Genomic DNA, 17,926 nt, shown 5'->3' on the forward strand with positions numbered 1-17,926 from the left:
TCCGGCAGCATCAAACACCAATCACGGGAAAGAGCCGCCTCGGACACACAGCCCAGCAGATCTTCGTGTGACTGTTGCTTCCATTGACATCTCATCCAAAGAGAAAACTGCCCAACTGAGTCTAGACTATCTGCAGACCCATGAGACATAATAACAAATTGTGGTTTTTAAGCCACAGATTTGGGGGATAGTTTATGGCATGATGATAGATCAGGAATCCATTGCCTCAGACTGCCTCTCAGCCATACCTTTCTGTAAGAATTATGGGGGCACACAGTGGTATTTTCCCTCTCCCCAGTTACTGAGAAGGCTCTGAAAAGTGACAAAACAGCCAGAAGGCAGCAATGAAAAGAAGAGGCAGCATGGGGCCCAGGATACCCATACATGGGGTAATCATTCTTCCCCATGGTAGCCAGTGGCCTGTTTTGAGAAAAGGCACTTGTCCAGTTGTACTTGGCCCCTGCTTTTGGCAGAGTAGCTCAAAATTCACAGTGCTCACACACTAGTCAACCTGGGGCCATTTTGCTGCCCTGATACCAGGAGGGTTTTTCTTCAGTGAGTGCCTAGCCCTGGCATGGCTGGCATTTCAGGCCATCTGCTCCCTTCGTGTTCAAGATGGATCGGTCATGTGGCATTTACCCTTAGCTCCCACCATTTTTCTCAGGTCTGCAGTTGGTTCCCCAACTGAGCATCTCCAAGCCTCTTGCTGATCCCACCTTCAAGCCCTTGGACAGAGTTGGGCTGCTATCCTTAAGGCAGAGGCAGCCAAGAAGGCCCACAAAAACAGATGTGCCCTAATAACCAGCAAGAGGAATGGGGCAGGGTGGGCCCCAGGTGGATATGAAAGCTTTTGTAGGCCTGTGCAGCCTTCTCAAATCCCAGCCTACCGCCAAAGGCTGCCATTTGCTTGCTACACGCAGGAACTGACAACTCACCTGTCTGTTGGGTGTTGTGTTTGCCACTGCCGTCTGTAAGTGGGTCAGTTCTGTGCACGTATACCAAGCAATACTTCTTTGTCTCAGAAAAGGGGCCCAAGACCTCTTTTATCTCCACTTCCATCATATCAAGAACATAAAGATGTATTACACATGAACAAATGTTCAACATCACTCATCACTAAGGAAATGCAAGTCAAAACTGCAATGAGAGATTGCTTCACATCTACTAAGATGGTTATAATATTTATATATAGAAATATACATATATATATATATTTATATATATATTTATAGAAAGGGTTTGGACAGTTCCTCAGCAGTTAGACATAAAGTTACTGTATGACCCAGCTCTTCCACTCCTAGGTATATACCCAAGTTCTCACAAAAACCTGTATAACAGTATTCATACAAGCACTGCTCTTAACAGCCAAAAGGTGGAAATAACACAAATGTCCATCAACTGATGAATGGGGAGACAGAATGTGGTATATCCACCCAGTGGAATACTATTCAAACATAAAAAGGAATGAAGTACTAATATATGTTATAACATGGACTATGCTTGAAAACATGCTCAGGGAAAGAAACCAGACCCAAAGGACCCCCTATTTATGGCTCCATTTATATGAAATATCCAGAATAGCCAGAAAGAAAGTAAATAGCAGTTGCCCTGCTAAGGAAGGAGGGGCATTGGGAAGTACAGGGTTTTCCTTTGGGGGGGTGCTGAATATTCTGGAATTAGATAATGGTAATGGTTGCATAATATTGTGAATATACCAAAAACCATCAAACTGTACACTTTAAAGTGGCTAAATATAAATTTGATGTTATATAAATTTTAGCTTAACAAAAATTTTCAGAAAAAGATGTGTTCTACTTTTAATGGTCCTTTCTGGGGAATGAAGATGTACCTTGTTTTCCCTGGAAGGACGGGTGTTTTCCCTGGGAAGACCCTTTCCCAGGAAGGATGAGGAACTTGCTAGGGAATAAGTGTTTCCCAGAGGAGCTTGACACAACACCAAGAGCGTGGGCCTAGGAGCAAGGAAATCTAGTTCTCTATCTCACACGCCGGCCAGACAACCCCAGGCAAGTTCCCCAGCCTATCAGCACCGTGTTGAAGTCATCTCTGAATTGGAGATCTTCCTTTCAGAAACACTTATAAAGTGCTAATTATGTGCTAGTCCTTAGTATTAGTCCCAGGTTCCAGCTGGAGAGACTGAGGCATAAGGGAGTAGAGTACTTGTCCAAGGTCAGCCAGCCAGTAAATGGCAGAGCAGGGTTCTAACCCAGGCCCTCTGTCTGCAGACTTTATGCCCCCCAAGTTGTCCCCACAGGAGTCTGTACCTCACCTACCTCCCATGTCATCGTAGGGATCAAACGCAATTATACACCGCAAAACCCTCTTCCAAGCATGAACGCTGTGCCACGCGCACAAGGTCTAGGGTTACTCCTGCCTTCCATATTAGCAATTAGATTTACAGGAAGAACACCTGAGGCTCATGTGCCCCAGGGACCCACCTGGTCCCACCCTGAATGTATTCCTTGTGACTTTACCAAAGAAATTAGGATTATCATCTTAAACCCATGTTTCTTTTGGTCGCAGAAAAATGTCCCAGAAAGGTTTCTGGGAAAACTCCCAAGATTGCCTTATGCTATATGGGGCCAGAACTTGGAGGGTGCAGGCAGACCAGATAGATCCTGGAATTCCTCATACTGGCTGGGGCAGATAAACCTAGAAGGGTGACCTCACCTCCAATAAGTCATTTGCAGTTTGTATTTGGAAAGGGGCCCAGTCATAAGATCAGGCAGTATGCATACCCCCATTTCTTCTTGGGGCTTCTGGTCTGGAAGCCCACAGGGATGCAGGGGAGGACGTGAAGGCTCCCTGGCCCAGCATTTGATGGTTGGGTGGGCGAGAGGTTTGGAAGCTGTCGGGGGGTGGGGGGGAATGCATAATCTGGAGAAGATATAAAAGGTAGCAGTAGAAGCCAGAATGTTGCCTGGATTCTGGCAGGGGTGAATCCAGGGATCGGGAAATTCCAGTAAACGTGACCCAAAGAGCTGGTGTGTTGGCAGGCTGATCGAGGCGTGAAATGCACCAGGCTTTTTAACCTAGCAGCACACAGGTGGGCCCCAGGCAGGCCTCTCTCCCCTCCTGCCCGCAGCCCCAAAGCATTTCTGCTCTGGCTCCTCCTCCTCTCCCCTACAGGGGCGGACTTTGTACGTGCCCTCATCCTACAGAGCCTTCACAGCAGCCTGCTAACTGACCTCTCTCCTGCTTATTGCCTCTCTAATCTGGTCTTACTGTCTCCAGAGGGGTTTTTCCAAAACTCACATCTGATTGTTACTCTGCTTCTTAAATCACGTTAGAGGCCCCCTGGGCTCTAGTGAGTGACACTGGGCACATGGCCTGTCACACATCCAGCCCCGGCTGCCTTCCCCTGTTGTTCCTCTCTTTCTCACTTCTGACTCAGACCACCTGGCGACTTCCTACACATCCATGAAGACCCAGTTCAAGGGAAGTTTCCCTGTCCCCATTCCACACTCGGCCCTGTGCATAGTTAACTGGGTCCTTACCTGGTTCCTGGCATGTCTCGGGTGCCTCTGTTATAGCTTCTGTCATATCTTATTATTGTTTCTTACGTCACTTTTTTTTTTTTTCCCGGTGGGCTCATGGTTCCTTTAAGACAGGACCCATGGGGGCACCTGGGTGGCTTAGTGGGTTAAGCCTCTGTCTTCAGCTCAGGTCATGATCTCGGGGTCCTGGGATGGAGCCCCACATTGGGATCTATGCTAGGCAGGGAGCCTGCTTCTCCCTCTCTCTGCCTGCCTCTCTGCCTACTTGTGATCACTCTCTCTCTCTGTCAAATAAATAAATAAAACCTTTAAAAAAAAAAAAGACAGGACCCATGTCTCATACATACCCCTTTTCTCCCCACGCCCAGCACACCGTAGGTGCTCTATACATGTATTTTCCTATCAGTGTTCATGACCTATCCGAGTTTGAGGCAGACACTCGACTCACCAGCGTTCTCTGTCCTGCATGTGGGGCTGGACCTAAGGCTACCGGTCCTCATGGGCTACTGAAGCTCTTCCCTGTCTCCTGGGTACCCTGAGCTGCAGGAGAAGGGAAGGAAGACTCATCTCGCTGTGCCCCTTGCACAAACTAATGAACAGCTGCTGTCCAGACGGCCCAGATGGACTGTCCAATATAGGCCAAGTGGCCAAAACAGACTCATACGTGCTAATCAGGTACCATCTGGAACCCAGTCCAAATGGGGAAGCTGCCAGCAGTTAACACCCAAGTGCCCAACAGACTGAGAGTGAGGTCCAGTACAGTAGTGCTAGGCTGAGGCACGGAAATCCCCATCTTGGATCCGGAGCGCTCAGGCCAGGAAGAGATGCCAAACCCTCGGGCAACTGCCTTCCAGGTTCAAGTTTTGATACTCATTGTAGGTGCACAAAACCCACAAGCTTTTTTTTTTTTTTTCCTTCCCCTGCATGCAGCAGCAACAGCTTCCTAAAATGTCTCTCAGCTGCACAACTGCCCATAACCCCGTGCCGTTTGGCCTTTCTAAAAGGCAACACCTCTGCACTCGAATCTAGAACACCCACAGCCAAGTGTGTCACATGTTGTTGGCTTGTTTGGTTGGTGGCTGGGCATGGCGCCTCCCTCGAGGGCTGGCTTCCCCAGAGTTGAGTGGGCAATTCTGAGAGTTCTTCGGCGACGCAGTCTGAACCGAAGGACACGTATCTGTGCAGCAGTCACCCTCCGTGGGGGAATGGATTCCTTTGCTTTTCTGCTGGAGCGAGGGAAGTGCTTGAGAGACTCTCAAGTGGACAGGAAGTGGAGGTGAGCCACTGCCAACCCTCCAGATGAGGCAGGTAGGTGGAAAAGGGCTCGCTCCTAGACCGGGCTGGCTCCGTTCCCAGGGCCCCAACACTTGGGGTCATTTCTGCATGGCCTGGGGCTCTCGCCCTGGTGCCAGACTGACAGTCAGGAGAAGGCAGTGAGCCGTTCAGGGGGAAGTGAAGGTTGCCCCTCAGAGCCCCTTTCCCTTCTCTCTGCAGGTTGCACGGTGGGGGGGGGGGGTTGCTGACCCAGGGGGGAACAGAGATCACTTTTCTTACCTGGCTTCCCAGCTCCAGCTCCTGGCAGGGATCTCACAATCCAACAAATCTCTGCACGGGGGTGCGGCGGGGGTGGGGGGGTGTGGTGCGGCGGCACCCCTTGTATCAAAAGGCTGAAATCCTGGGGGGTGTGGCCTGCGCCGCAGCTGTTTCCCTCCTGATTTCCAAGGATAATGTCAAGTGCCTCGAGTGTGTGAAATTCTGGCTGAAAGTGAATGATTGAAATGCTTTTTCCATTAAGCCGGCTCCCTTCTGCTATAGGTGTTTTCCTAACAACCCTTATGCAAATAGCTGTGAAAAGTAGGAAGTGGTAAAATGTCGAGAGTATCTTCGGCTCCTGGCTCCTGGCCGTGTTCTCAGCCGAAGCCTTCTGATTTTCCACCGCAAAAGAAAGAAAGAAAGAAGAGAGAAAAGCCGACAGACCACTAGCCCTTGGTGTGGCACCGGGCGACACAGCCAGGAGGCCTGTGCCGTTTTCTTGTCTGCAGCTTGGAGGGCAGGATTATGTTAGAACACTGAGCCATTATGGGTCTCTAGGATCACATATCGTGTGTTATTGTCTACGCAGCCAGTGTAAGTTATTGATTTGCAAATGGGCAGCATTCCTTTCCAACTCCCGTGAAGGAGGTTGGAGGGGGAGCTCTTTTCCAAGAGAGAAGACTTGATTCATTCTTTGCAAAAACATTTCCTGTGCAGCCCCGACTCCTGCTTTTAGGACCTGAGCCATAGAGAGCGAATGCACAGGGTGCATGGCGTTCATTCATGAAGGAGGCGAACACTTGGCAGGTGGCCCCAAAGGCCCCGCGCACCTGCGGAGGTTGCAAGCTTGGCATCAGGCTTGCCATGCGAGCAGAGAAGGGTGGCCAGTGACCTGCGCCCCGCGGCAGGGACCTAGTAAAGCAGATCCACGGGGAGCGCCTGCTTGCTTCTGTGGCTCCTTTGTCAGCCGTTCACCCTGTTGAGCTTTTACCTCACGCTGTGGAGATTCTGCACCCCTCTTCAGTTGGTGCCGGTGAGGAGGGGTGAGGCAGTATCATGGCTCCATGCACGCCTCCCAGAACAGCCGGGTAGCATCTGATAGACCTTGTGGATTTCATTGCTTCCAAGATGCGAGGTGTTGACTCCTCCAGCGTTGAAATGCGTCTTTAAAATCAACGCTATTATCATAGTTGAACTAGTCTGTCAGTTCTTCTCTTGCTTAGCCGTCCGTAAGATGAGGGTGCATTCTTCTAAGACCTGAAGAAATAGGGAGAACCAGAAAACCAGTCCATTGGTCTGACCACTGCTTTAAGAGAACCTCAAATCAGAAAGATTCTTCAAGGATCTGCTGAAACTAAGTCCTGCCCTCACTGGCTCCCCATCCCAACAGTTTTGGGGCCCACACGCCACCTGGTCATGGTTGCCGTCTGTCCCTCGTAATTCACTTTTCCTTCACTTCATCTCCAGAAGCCTCACCCTGTGCCGTGCACAGGCCACCTCATTGTCCTAACCCCTGGCATCCTGTTTCTCCCTTATTGCCCTCTCCTGGGCTTCTAACATGTTCATCTCATTCCTTTTGGTTTTTCTTCTTTCTTTCCTTTTTTTTTTTTTTTTTTGAGGTACGTTGACATACATTATATTAGTTTCAGGTGTGCAACATAATTATACAGTGTTTGTCTATATTGTGAAATGATTGCCACAATAAATCTAGTTTTCAGCCACCACCACACACTTAGCAGGATTTTCTTATTTGAGAGTGAGAGTGAGTGTGAGAGGGGAGAAGGTCAGAGGGAGAAGCAGACTCCCCATGGAGCTGGGAGCCTGACGCGGGACTCGATCCCGGGACTCCAGGATCATGACCTGAGCCTAAGGCAGTCACCCAATCAACTGAGCCACCCAGGCACCCAGAATTTTCTTAACTTTTAAAATCTACTCTATTAGCAACTTTCAAATATGCAATATAGTATTATTAACTTTAGTTACCAAAGCTGTACATTATAGTCCTATGATTTATTTATTTCATAACTTGAAGAATATACCTTTTGGCTCTCTTCCTCCATTTTGCCCCACCTTCCCTCCCCTCCCCACGCCACCCCCCCCAATAGCTACCAATTTGTTCTCCATATCTATGGGCTTCGGTTTTTTGGCTCATGTCCTTGTTTTGTTTTTAGATGCCACATGTAAGTGAGATCACACAGTATTTATCTTTCTCTGTCTGACTTACTTCACTTAGCATAGTGCCCTCAAGATACATCCCTGTTATTGCAAATGACAAGAATGAGTTCTTGTTTATGGCAGGGTAACACTCGTGTGCGTGTGTGTGTGTGTATGTGTGTACCACATTTTCTTCATCCATTCGTCCATCAATGGGCACTTAGTTATTTCCATATTTGGACATTGTAAATAATGACGTAGTAAACATGGGAAGTATACATCTTTTTTTTTTAAGATTTTATTTATTTATTTGACACACAGAGAGAGATCACTGCCTAGAGAGAGGAGGGGGAAGCAGGCTCCCTGCTGAGCAGAGAGCCCGATGTAGGGCTTGATCCCAGGACCCTGAAATCATGACCAGAGCTGAAGGCAGAGGCTTAACCACTGAGCCACCCAGGTGCCCAGCATAGATCTTTTTGAACTAGTGTTTTTGTCTTCTTCAGATAATACCCATTAGTGGAATTACTGAATCATATGGTCATTCTGTTTTGAACTTTTTGAGGAACTGCCGTACTATGGCCACAGTGGCTGCACCAGTTTGCATTCCCCCAGCAGTGCACAAGGGTTCTCTTTTCTCCACATCCTCATCAACACTTACTGCTTGTCTTTTTGGTTTGAGCCATTCTGACAAGAGTGAGGTGGTATCTCTTGGTGGTTTGATTTGCATTTCCCTGAGAGTGAATGATGTTGAGCATCTTTTCGTCGGTCTGTTGGCTATCGTGTGTCTTCTTTGGAGAAATTCAGATCCTGTGGCCATTTTTAATTGGATTATTTGGAGGGTTTTGCTGTTGAGTTGTAGGATTCTTTATATATTTTGGATATTAACACCATACCAGATATATGATTTATAAATATTTTATGCCATTCAGTGGGTTGCCTTTTTGTTTTGTTAATGGTTTCCTTTGCTCTGCAGAAGCTCGTTAGTTTGATGTAGTCCCACTTGCTTATTTTTGCCTTTGCTTTTGGTGTCAAATGCAAAAAATCATCACCAGGACCGAAGTCAAGGAGCTTATGCCTATGTTTTCTTCTAGAAGTTTCATGGTTTCAAGTCTTATATTCAAGCCTCTCATCTATTTTGAATTAATTTTTGCATATGGTGTCAGATTGTGTCTGGTGTCATACTTTTGCATGTAGCTGTCCTGTTTCCCCAACACCATTTATTGAAAAGACTCTGCTTTCGCCATTGTATAGTTTTGGCTCCTTTGCTGTAAATTAATTGACCCTGTATGCATGGGTTTATTTCTGGGCTCTCTGTTTTGTTCCCTTGATCTGTGTGTCTGTTTTTATTCCGGTACCATACCGTTTTGATGACTCTAGCTTCACGGTATAGTTTGATCATCTCATTTTTTAGATCATTTTTGGTCCTTGGATCTCTTTGGTTGTTAGGGTGACCCTGCGGCTCTTGTGCACCTTGGGGCCTTATAGTCTCAAGCTGCAATAAGACGTTCAGCTAAATAGATATGGCCTCTTCCTCCCGACAGAAACATACATTATTTACTGGCAGTCATTTGCCCCTGTTGTCACTGTCGTCTGTAAGCTAATGATCCAAGGGCTGTGCTGGAGTGATGGGGCCTGCCCAAATCCTGAACCGTCGGAAGCTCCTCATCTCCGTGGCTGTTCTGAGGCTCCAGAATGAGTATCTGTCTGCTGCCTCCAAGGTCTGTGCAGTTGAGACATTTCCCTAAGGTAGGAGAGAGTTCAGGTCTCCAGTGGTTTCCTTTCTGATCCTGCATCCTACTCTCCTCCTCCTCAAGCCCCCAGGTCTGGGGCACTGCTCCCCTTTCAATGTCCTCGGGGGATACAGGAGGACCTGCTCCTTCTTCCTTCACCCCCTCTCACCAGGGATAAGTCAGATCATTTCGCCTCAGAAGGCGCCTGTTCTCACACATTCACTGAAGACCCCTCACCCCTCACTTTCATCCCTCCACCTGTTACCTCAGCAAAATTCTGACTATTTCTTTCTCTGCTACTCTTCCCTCTTAAAAAAAAAAAGACATGAGAAATAAGGGTGCCACTAGCCAGACTTCCCTAGAAAGGTTTTGGGTTTTTTTTTTTTTTTTCTTTTCTTTTTTAAAGAAAAGTGACAGCCTCTGTCACCAGTCCTGTGGAAGTCCCTTCAGGATCTCCACCGTCTGGGTTTTACGGTGCTCTATGACAGTCAGATCTATTTTGGTTTCATGAAAGGTCAGAGAAGCTCTTCCCAGCCAAAAGAGAAATTGCTTCCATTTTATAGGGAAATGTATTCCAAGTCCCAAACAAGAACTTACAAATGAACTTTGGGAGCAAAACCAGTTTGTAAGATGAAAACTAATTCTCCAGAGCCTTTTAAAGCTGAAATCCTTGTACACGAAAGTCTAAACTGAGATACTGAGATTCCAGATCCAAACAGTAATCTCAGATCATCGTCCCCACCAACCCTGTCCCCTTTTCCTCTAGGAAACAACTTTTTTTTTCTTTAACTATAAAATCAAATTGTAAAATTATTTTAAAAACAACCACCCATAGTCCAGAGAGGCATGGAGTAAAGAAGGTAAGCTCCTTTCACCTGCACAGACCTGAGGTGGCCGCCCTGCCTCCATTTTGCATTTTGCTTTCTGCTTCCCTTGGCGTTCATCCTAATCATCTTCCCACCAGAATTCATATAGCCTGACCTCATTGTGTTTAAAGGCCACAAGAATGTTCCATTGTTTGAGTGAACCATTTCTTTAGCGAGTCCCAGAGACCACCTTTCACCCCAGCAAGAGCTAGTTCCCAGTGGCCCAGTGAGTCTTGGGGAGACCTGGGCCCTTGCCTCCCATCTACAGGTCATGAAGGGGCAACCTGAAATTTCCCATAACGAAAAGTGCCTCTCCCTTTTTTCCTCCAAGATACGGCAGGATTGGTTCTGGTCATATGGTCTTTGCACATAACACAAGATACTTTTCTGAGCCCCTGCACCATGCATGGCCAGAGGCAGAGGAAAACAGTTCCTCTCCTTTAAGAAATCTGCAGACTCACAGATAATGAGAAAATACCCAGCAGTGGCCACTTTCAGGAAGGGAGTTGGCAGTATGTGTGTATCTGGATTCCCAAATGTGATGACATTTGACCCCAATGATTGGACTTCCAGGAGTGTAAACTGAGTAAATAAACATCCTTGGGCACACAGATTTATACACAGGATTTTCATTACCCTATTGTTGATAAAAGCAAAAAACCGTGGCTGGTGTGTCCAAAGACAGACCAGTTAAATAAGTTGTGGTACATCCATTCAGTGGCATAGTGTGCCACCACTTGAAACCGCATTTTCAAAGATAGTAATGACATGTGAGAATACAACAAAACATTCAATGAACCATGTAGGATACAAAATTATAGGCAGTATGCCCATAAATAATTTTTTCCAGTATTTTATTATAAAAATTTTCAAACGTACAGTATACTTGAAGGAATGTTGCAGTGAGTTAACTACCAGTAGTTCTACAGCTAACATCTTACTGTATTTACTTTATTTTATATATATATATATATATAGGAATAATATGTGTCCATCCACCTGTGTTCCTTCTATCCCTCCAATAAGCCATCTTGGTTTTTTTTTATGCATTTCAAGTTGCAGACATCAGTAAATACTGAAAGAATCCCATAAATATTTCAGCATGTGAATCATTAATTAGTATTGAATATTTGTTTGTACTTTTTTTATTTGAAGAAACATTTATATACAGTGAATATACAAACCTTATACAATCTCTTAGTTTTAACAAATCTATTTGTATAAAATTCAAATCCCTATCGAGATGTGGAACTTTGCCACCTGCAACTAATGTGTCATTGTGTGTGAACTCTACTCAAATTAAAACTGTGTGGAGAGAGAGCATTACAAATTATGTTTATTATTTTTCTTATTAGGCACACACTCTTATTTATATATATGTTTATATCTAGGGTATGTGTCTATATGGATATATGATTTTCTTCACTATCTTATATTTGCCAGTGGTATACAATGAATACATCTGTTCATTCTTTTAGTCATCAGGGACTCATTGATCATGTGGTATGTGTTAGGCTGTGACCTAAATACAGGGGACTCTGGGGTTTTGGATTTTGGGGAGTTGTTTTTAAGATTTTTAAGTAATCTCTGCACCCAACATGGGGCTCGACTCATAACTTCAAGATCAAGAGTCTCATGCTCTATCAACTGAACCAGCCAAGTGTCCCTGGAGGATTCTGTGGTTAATAAAACTATAAAACTCCCTATCTTTATGGAACTTGTAGTCTACTAGGTGAAAGTCAGTAAACCAAAAATAATGCAGCAACGAAATAGGGAGTAAGCAATGGACTGTGACTGATACAGGAGGCCTCTCTCAGGAGATGGTATTTGACCAGAGAACCAAATGATGTGAGGAGAAAATCAACTGAGAGTCAGAGAGTCTGGGGTGGGGGGATTGGCAGGTGCAAAAGTCCTGGGGCAGGAAGGGAAGGCGGCTGCCATGGCTGGAGGAAACTGAGTAAGGCAGAATATGATAGGAGGTAGGGTCAGAGTGGGAGGCAGGAGCAAGCCACATGGGGCTTTGTAGGTTACACAGCGAGTTAGGATTTCATTCCAGTGTTGAGAGAAGTCATTAGAGTGTTTTAATCAGGGGAGTGACTTGATCTGATTTTTGTTTCTAAAAGCTCTGTCTGTTCTGTGGAGCACTGGCTCTAGTGGAGTAAACCATGAAGGAGGGAAGCCAGGAAGCGGGGCTTGCAGTGGGGGTGGCCGTGAGTGTGACTGGCAGTGGGCACATCCAGGACAGCCTGTGGAGATGGAGCTGACCCTACTTCATGAGGGATTAAAGGTGGGGTGGGACTGGGGAGGGGGGGCAGGTATCAAGACGGATTCTTAGTTTCTAGGTCCAGGCAGCTGGGGTGAACGATCGTGGTATAACTGAGGCAGGTGAAGAGAAGTAGAGTCAGGAGTTCTGTTTTGGGCGTGTCAAGCACAATACCTTGCAGACCCTTCAGTGGAGAAGTCAAGCAGGCAGGGGCTGGGGGAGCATGCCTGTGCCCCAGCAGCGTTTTTATCAAAACGGGGGATTGGAGGTGCAGGTCCTGTGTGACGCCCTTGTGGGCAGTGGGGTGAACAGAGGAGAGAGAGGTCAGGTTGGAGGCCAGGCAGTGAGGAAAGAGAAGAAGCCAGAGGGTAGGGCCTCGGGGCGTTTATGGAAGAAACGACTGCCCCTGCCAAACACTCCTGCGGAGAGGGGGAGCGTGAGTGAGCAATAGTGAGGGCATGTGACACATCCAAGGTCATGAGCAACTTTGACAGGAGGGAGGAGCAGCAGGAGTGAATTTCTCCGTGGAGTGCACAGAGAGGGAGTGTGGTGGCTGCCATGTCCGCGGAGGGCCAGAGTGTGCATCTGTGGAAGTCCGTCGTTCATTCGCCGTCCACTCATTCACTCATCGGCAGACATTGTGGAGTACCTCCAGGCCCAGACACAGCTCTCAGATTAGTGAACGCGACAGGCCCCTGCCCTGTGGAGAAGGGAGAAGACAGTAAATAAGTAAATAAGACAACCCAGGTGGTGAGACAGAGAGTAACAGAGGTTTAAACTGCGCAGGTCCGCTTAGACAGTACAATAAAAAAAATACAGTACAGTCCTATAAATGTATTTCCTCTTCCTTAGGATTTTCTCTCTCTCTTTTTTTTTTTTCAATTTTATTTATTTGAAAGCAAGAATGTGAGCACAGGCAAAGGGGAGCAGCAGGCAAAAGCAGAAGGAGAAGCAGGCTCCTTGAGGAGCAGGGAGCCCCAGCGTGGGGCTTGATCACAGGACCATGGGATCACAACCTGAGCTGAAGGCACATGCTTAACCGACTAAGCCCCTCAGGCACCCCACATACGATTTTCTTAATAATCTTTTCTTTTCTCTAACTCACACGATGGTAAGAATGCACTATCTAATACACACAAGTAAGTGTCAGTCAGCTGTTTACGTTATCAGTAAGGCTTCTGGTCAGTCAACAGTAGGCTCTTCCTAGTTAGGTTTGGGGGAGGCAGAAGTACTTGCGGGTTTTCTACTGCACGGTGTGCCCCCCACCCCTGCACTGCTTGAGAGTCTGCCGCACAGGAACCAGACAGGGCAGTGTGGCCCAGACCGCCACTCTAGGGAGACTGCTAGGGAGGACTAGAGTTCACCTTTGAGCTGAGACCCAAGTGATGAGAAGAGGGACAGGAAATGCAGAGTAGCCAGTGTGCTGAGTGGAGTGTGCTCCCCATTCTGAAGACCTTTGTCCAGGACCCGGGTTGGGGGGTGTGCCTAGTGCCAGGTGGAGGGGCTTGGGAGGCCCTGGAGGGGGAGCAGGTGGGGCCTGGGCAGAGAACCCCCGGCTTGGGAGGGATGGGCCCTGGCTGTGGGTTTCAGAACATGGGCCTGGAGCGGAGGGCAGTGGGATCAGAGATCTGCTGGAAGATGACTCTGGCATGTGCTGAAAATATTAGAAAGTTGGCCCTGGAGGCAGAGAGCCAGTTCAGAGATGGTTGTTGGGGGCGGAGAGGGGAGTGATACTCAATTTGTGTTGTCAGTAAAAACTCTTCTTTGGTTAAAAAGTCTGTACACCAGCATTGCACACTTTTATTTTTCTCAAAATCATACATGTACACAATTTTCAAAGATCAAACCATACTGTAAGTCTTGTAAGAAAAACCATCAGTCCCCTCCTTTGCCTCCATTCCCACTCCCAGAAGCAGGTTCTCCAGAACACTTTTCATATTGTTTTGTGATCGTTACTTCTGTAATTTAAAATAATTGGCTTTGGGGCATCTGGGTAGCTCAGTCGGTTAAGCATCCAACTCTTGGTTTCCGCTCAGGTCATGATCTCAGGGTCCTGAGATGAAGGCCCCCCCCACCCTCTCACCCCCCACTGGGCTCCAAGCTCAGCAGGGAGTCTGCTTGAGTGAGATTCTCTCCCTTTGCCCTCCATCCTCCCTCTCCCCCTCCTGTGCCTGTTCATGTATGTTCACTATCTCTGTCTCTGTCTCTCTCTCTCTCTCTCTCTCTCTCAAACAAATAAAATCTTCAGGGACACCTGGGTGACTCAGTCAGTTAAACATCTGCCTCCAGCTCAGGTAATGATCCCAGGATCCTGGGATCGAGTCCCACATTGGTCTCCTTGCTTAGTGGGCAGCCTGCTTCTCCCTCTCCCTCTTCCTACTGTTCCCCCTGCTTGTTCTCTCTCTCTCTGACAAATAAAATCTTTCAAAATAAATAAATAAATAAAATCTTTAAAGAAACAAATTTTTAAAAAATTTAAAAACTGGCTTTTTTTTTTTTGCCATTTCTCAATTTTTTAGAAGTTTTAATTAGGGGCGCCTGAATGGTTCAGTTGGTTAAGGGACTACCTTTGGCTCGGGTCATGATCCCAGGGTCCTGGGATTGAGCCCCACCTCAGGCTCCCCTCCTCCGCGGGGAGCCTGCTTCTCCCTCTCCCTCCCCCTGCTTGTGCGCACTCTCTCTCGCTCTCTCTCGCTCTCTCTGTGTCAAATGAATGAATGAAATATAAAAGAAAAAAAAAGTTTTAACATTATGTAGTAACGTCCTGCCCTGAGAAATGAAAGTTCACTTCCTTGATAGTCCCTCCACACACAGAATTTCTCTTCCATCCATCCCTCCAAGATAGTGGCATGGCAGTTTTTCACTAAGTAGGTACTGGGGGCTCGTAATCCTTATGCCCATGGAGGTATCACAGCTGAGGCTGCTAGTGTACTATGATGACATGTCCTCTCTTACCCAGCTCTGATTTCCGCCACCTTTTGCCGCGGCGATGCAGAGGGTGTGAGGGTATGAGGTTACGGGAACTTTCCAGCAAGCTCCCTATGGTTAGCTTCCCCAACCCCTCAACTCCTGGTCCTCCCATCCTTGGCCTCCCTGGGTCCTTGGGGCTCAAATCAGCCTGGGCCCACCCCCAGCTGGGGTTTACAAAGTCCTTTGCTGTTTGTCCAACTGCTCCCCAGGAGCGTCCAAAATTTTGTTGACCTCCGAGATCGCCCCTCTTCTCCTGTCTTATTCCTGTTGTTCATGTAGTTCGTGCTTTCCAGACTTTAGATTTGCTGTCGTTGTCGTGGGACTTCAGAAGACAGTCGAGGTAACCGTGGTGACCCATCCGCCCCTTTTAGCCACAAGTCTACCAGAGCATTTTTCATGCTTTCCGGCTCACAGCGTTTTCCTAACGGATGTCGGCACATGTTCCCTACTTAATGATTTTCTCCAGCTGTTGCCCACCTCAGCCCACAGGGTTGGAACTCAGGAGTTCGGAAGTACCCATCACCACAGCTGGTGACTTCTAGGCTTTTCAAGCCACTCCTGGTTTCTCCAGAGCAGTCTGGGAGACCTCCTGAGTGGGCCTGATGTGCCTTCATACTATAATGCTGAGACTATGGGGCCTTCACATTTATTTGGTGGTTTTGAAGCAGAACCCTTCCCGCAACCGAGGTGGCGAAAGGGGCAGAGTGATAAGCCGGCAGGCTGGAGCATGGCCTCCAACCAGCTGTGTGACAATGCACAACTCATTCTACCTCTCGGGACCTTAGTCGCTTCATCTAGGACGTGAGACAAGTGGACTAGAAAACCTCGTTTCTTACCCAAACCTTGCTTAGAGCCCTCTGTAAAAACAACAACAACAAAAACAAAAAATAAAACACACACACACACACACACACACACACACACACAACTGTTCTGGTGGAAGGAGGATTGACAGATGGCCCTGGGGTGATCTCTGATATACTTCTGAGGCACCTCAGGGCTCCTAGGAACCTGGATTGAGAAGCCCTGTACTTGAAGATGTCTCTGAAGTCTCCGTAGGGTAGCCCTGCGAATCTGCACAGTGTTCACTGCCCTGTAGTCAGTCTGTGATAAAATGCTGTTTGCAAGCAGGGTCTCAGGACAGGCAGCCCCCCCACTGTCTCCAGGACTTATGGGGCCCAGCACGCGCTGTCTTCATCTCCCTTGCCCCCTTCAGAGGTGAGAAATATAGGTTCTTGCTTCTTCTAGAAGGGGTGGATTTGTTGATTTATGGGTTAAGAGCCCTGGGATGGGTATCCTCCCAACACGGGCTCTGTAAGAATACAGGAATTTGTTTTCCCACATTGTTTGCTTTTGATTTACTGTTTTGATGTAGGGCTGCTTTATGACTCAGATGTTATCTTCCGCTGCCAAATCACGTGTTAGGTATGTATAACATTTCCCACACAGCGACGTCTTATCCTCTTCCACAGTTACCACGGGCTGCACCCCACACCCCCGCGCCAGGGAGAGGGAAAGAAGGTTAAAAAAATAAATAAATAAATAACAAAAGAAAAAAACTCTTCTAGTCACAAACCAAGGCACGCCGTGGGCATGTGGCAGTGGTTTGCAAAGTCATTGTCTTTGCTGTTGATGACAATGTTTGCAGAATAGGACTTTATCTGTCTTGGTCAACAAGACAGATCAAATGGAGTCCCAGCTCAGGTTGAGGGGTGCGATGGGAAGGGCTGAAACCCCCTCAGCCAATCCCACCAGCCCCATTCCCCATTGTGGGGACCGACCCTGGTGTCATTCTTGCTTCCACTTCCTGTACTTGGTGTGACCTGAACCAAGTGATGTCACCTCGCAGAGCCTCCTTTTCCTGATCTGTAAAGTGGGGTAGCCGCTGCTAGCTTTGAGCGGGCCATTTGGAGTGGTCTCAGCGACACAGACCCTTCCCCTGACCTCCTCCTCAGACTCCTGAGAGCTCCTTTCCGGGGGACCTTCACGTGGGAATGTTTTCGAAAACCTCGCTGTACCCCAACCTCAGCAGTTTGTAATAACTCGGCTTTCTTTTTAATCCTTTCTTTCCAGAGAAGGTCCTTGTAAGGCCCTTGTAACATCAGCTGTTAAGTGCTTGTGATTTTGCTTGGAATGTAAACAACATTCTGTCTCTGGCCCATTCTGAAAGGAAGTTTTCGTGTTTTCTCCTCTAGCGGAAATAGCTTTACTCTGGGAAGTGCATTTTGATCATTTGCACTGAAGTCTGCAATTTTGGTCAACGCTGAAGGTGGGGAAGCCGGCGGTAGTGTGGACCTTCTCAGGGAATGTGCGTTTGTGGGGGTTTGTTGCTGTTTGCTCAATGCACAACATTATCGTAAAATTGCACGGTCATGTCTCCCCTCTCCTGCGCGTTGGCCTCCAGGAGCCTTGTCTCTGTGTGGGCAGTGGCTGTGTTTTCAACTCTGTGTTTTCAACTCTGGAGGGCTCAGCCCGTCAAAGGTATTGATGCCTTCTCCGAGCTGGAAATTGGAAGCTATGTATTTGCTCATCTTTCCTTGTGAAAAAGCAAAGATGTCTGCTTATCTAGTATTTAAATTCTCTTTTCATTGACTCTGTCAAAAGCCTTATCCCATGAAGACATAATTTGGAAAGTATCTTCATAGAAAATAGCTCTCATTGTGTAAGCCGTGAATGTCTTCGCCTGGAGAGCTCGTGTGTTTTTCCTGTAGAGATCAGTGCTGTTCACAACCTCTCATGGTCCTCGTGAGGGTTACAGCTTCTAAACCCTATGTTTTCCCTCCTCCCTTTTTTTTTTTTTTTTTTAAGATTTATTTATTTGGGGGGGGGGAGGTGAGGGGAAGGGCAAAGGGAGAGGAAGAGAGAGTCTTAAGCAGACTCCTCACTGAACTCAGA

At 47.3% G+C, this 17,926-nt stretch overlaps 1 protein-coding gene across 7 annotated transcripts in view; it reads left to right on the forward strand.

Moving 5' to 3' along the window:
- The window catches only part of ATXN7L1 (ataxin 7 like 1), a 233,955-nt gene that overhangs the window by 28,210 nt on the left and 187,819 nt on the right, over positions 1 to 17,926 (forward strand). Inside the window, exon 1 of one of the 7 annotated variants that reach the window (XM_059170840.1) lies at positions 3,841 to 4,823. The exons of the other annotated variants lie outside the window; for them this stretch is intronic. The gene's annotated coding sequence lies outside the window, so the exon portion shown is untranslated. Of the gene's footprint in view, positions 1 to 3,840; positions 4,824 to 17,926 lie in introns of those variants that run through there. 7 annotated transcript variants of the gene reach the window in all.

The sequence above is a fragment of the Mustela lutreola genome, chromosome 4 (assembly GCF_030435805.1).
Source record: "Mustela lutreola isolate mMusLut2 chromosome 4, mMusLut2.pri, whole genome shotgun sequence".
NCBI classification, from domain to species: domain Eukaryota; kingdom Metazoa; phylum Chordata; class Mammalia; order Carnivora; family Mustelidae; genus Mustela; species Mustela lutreola.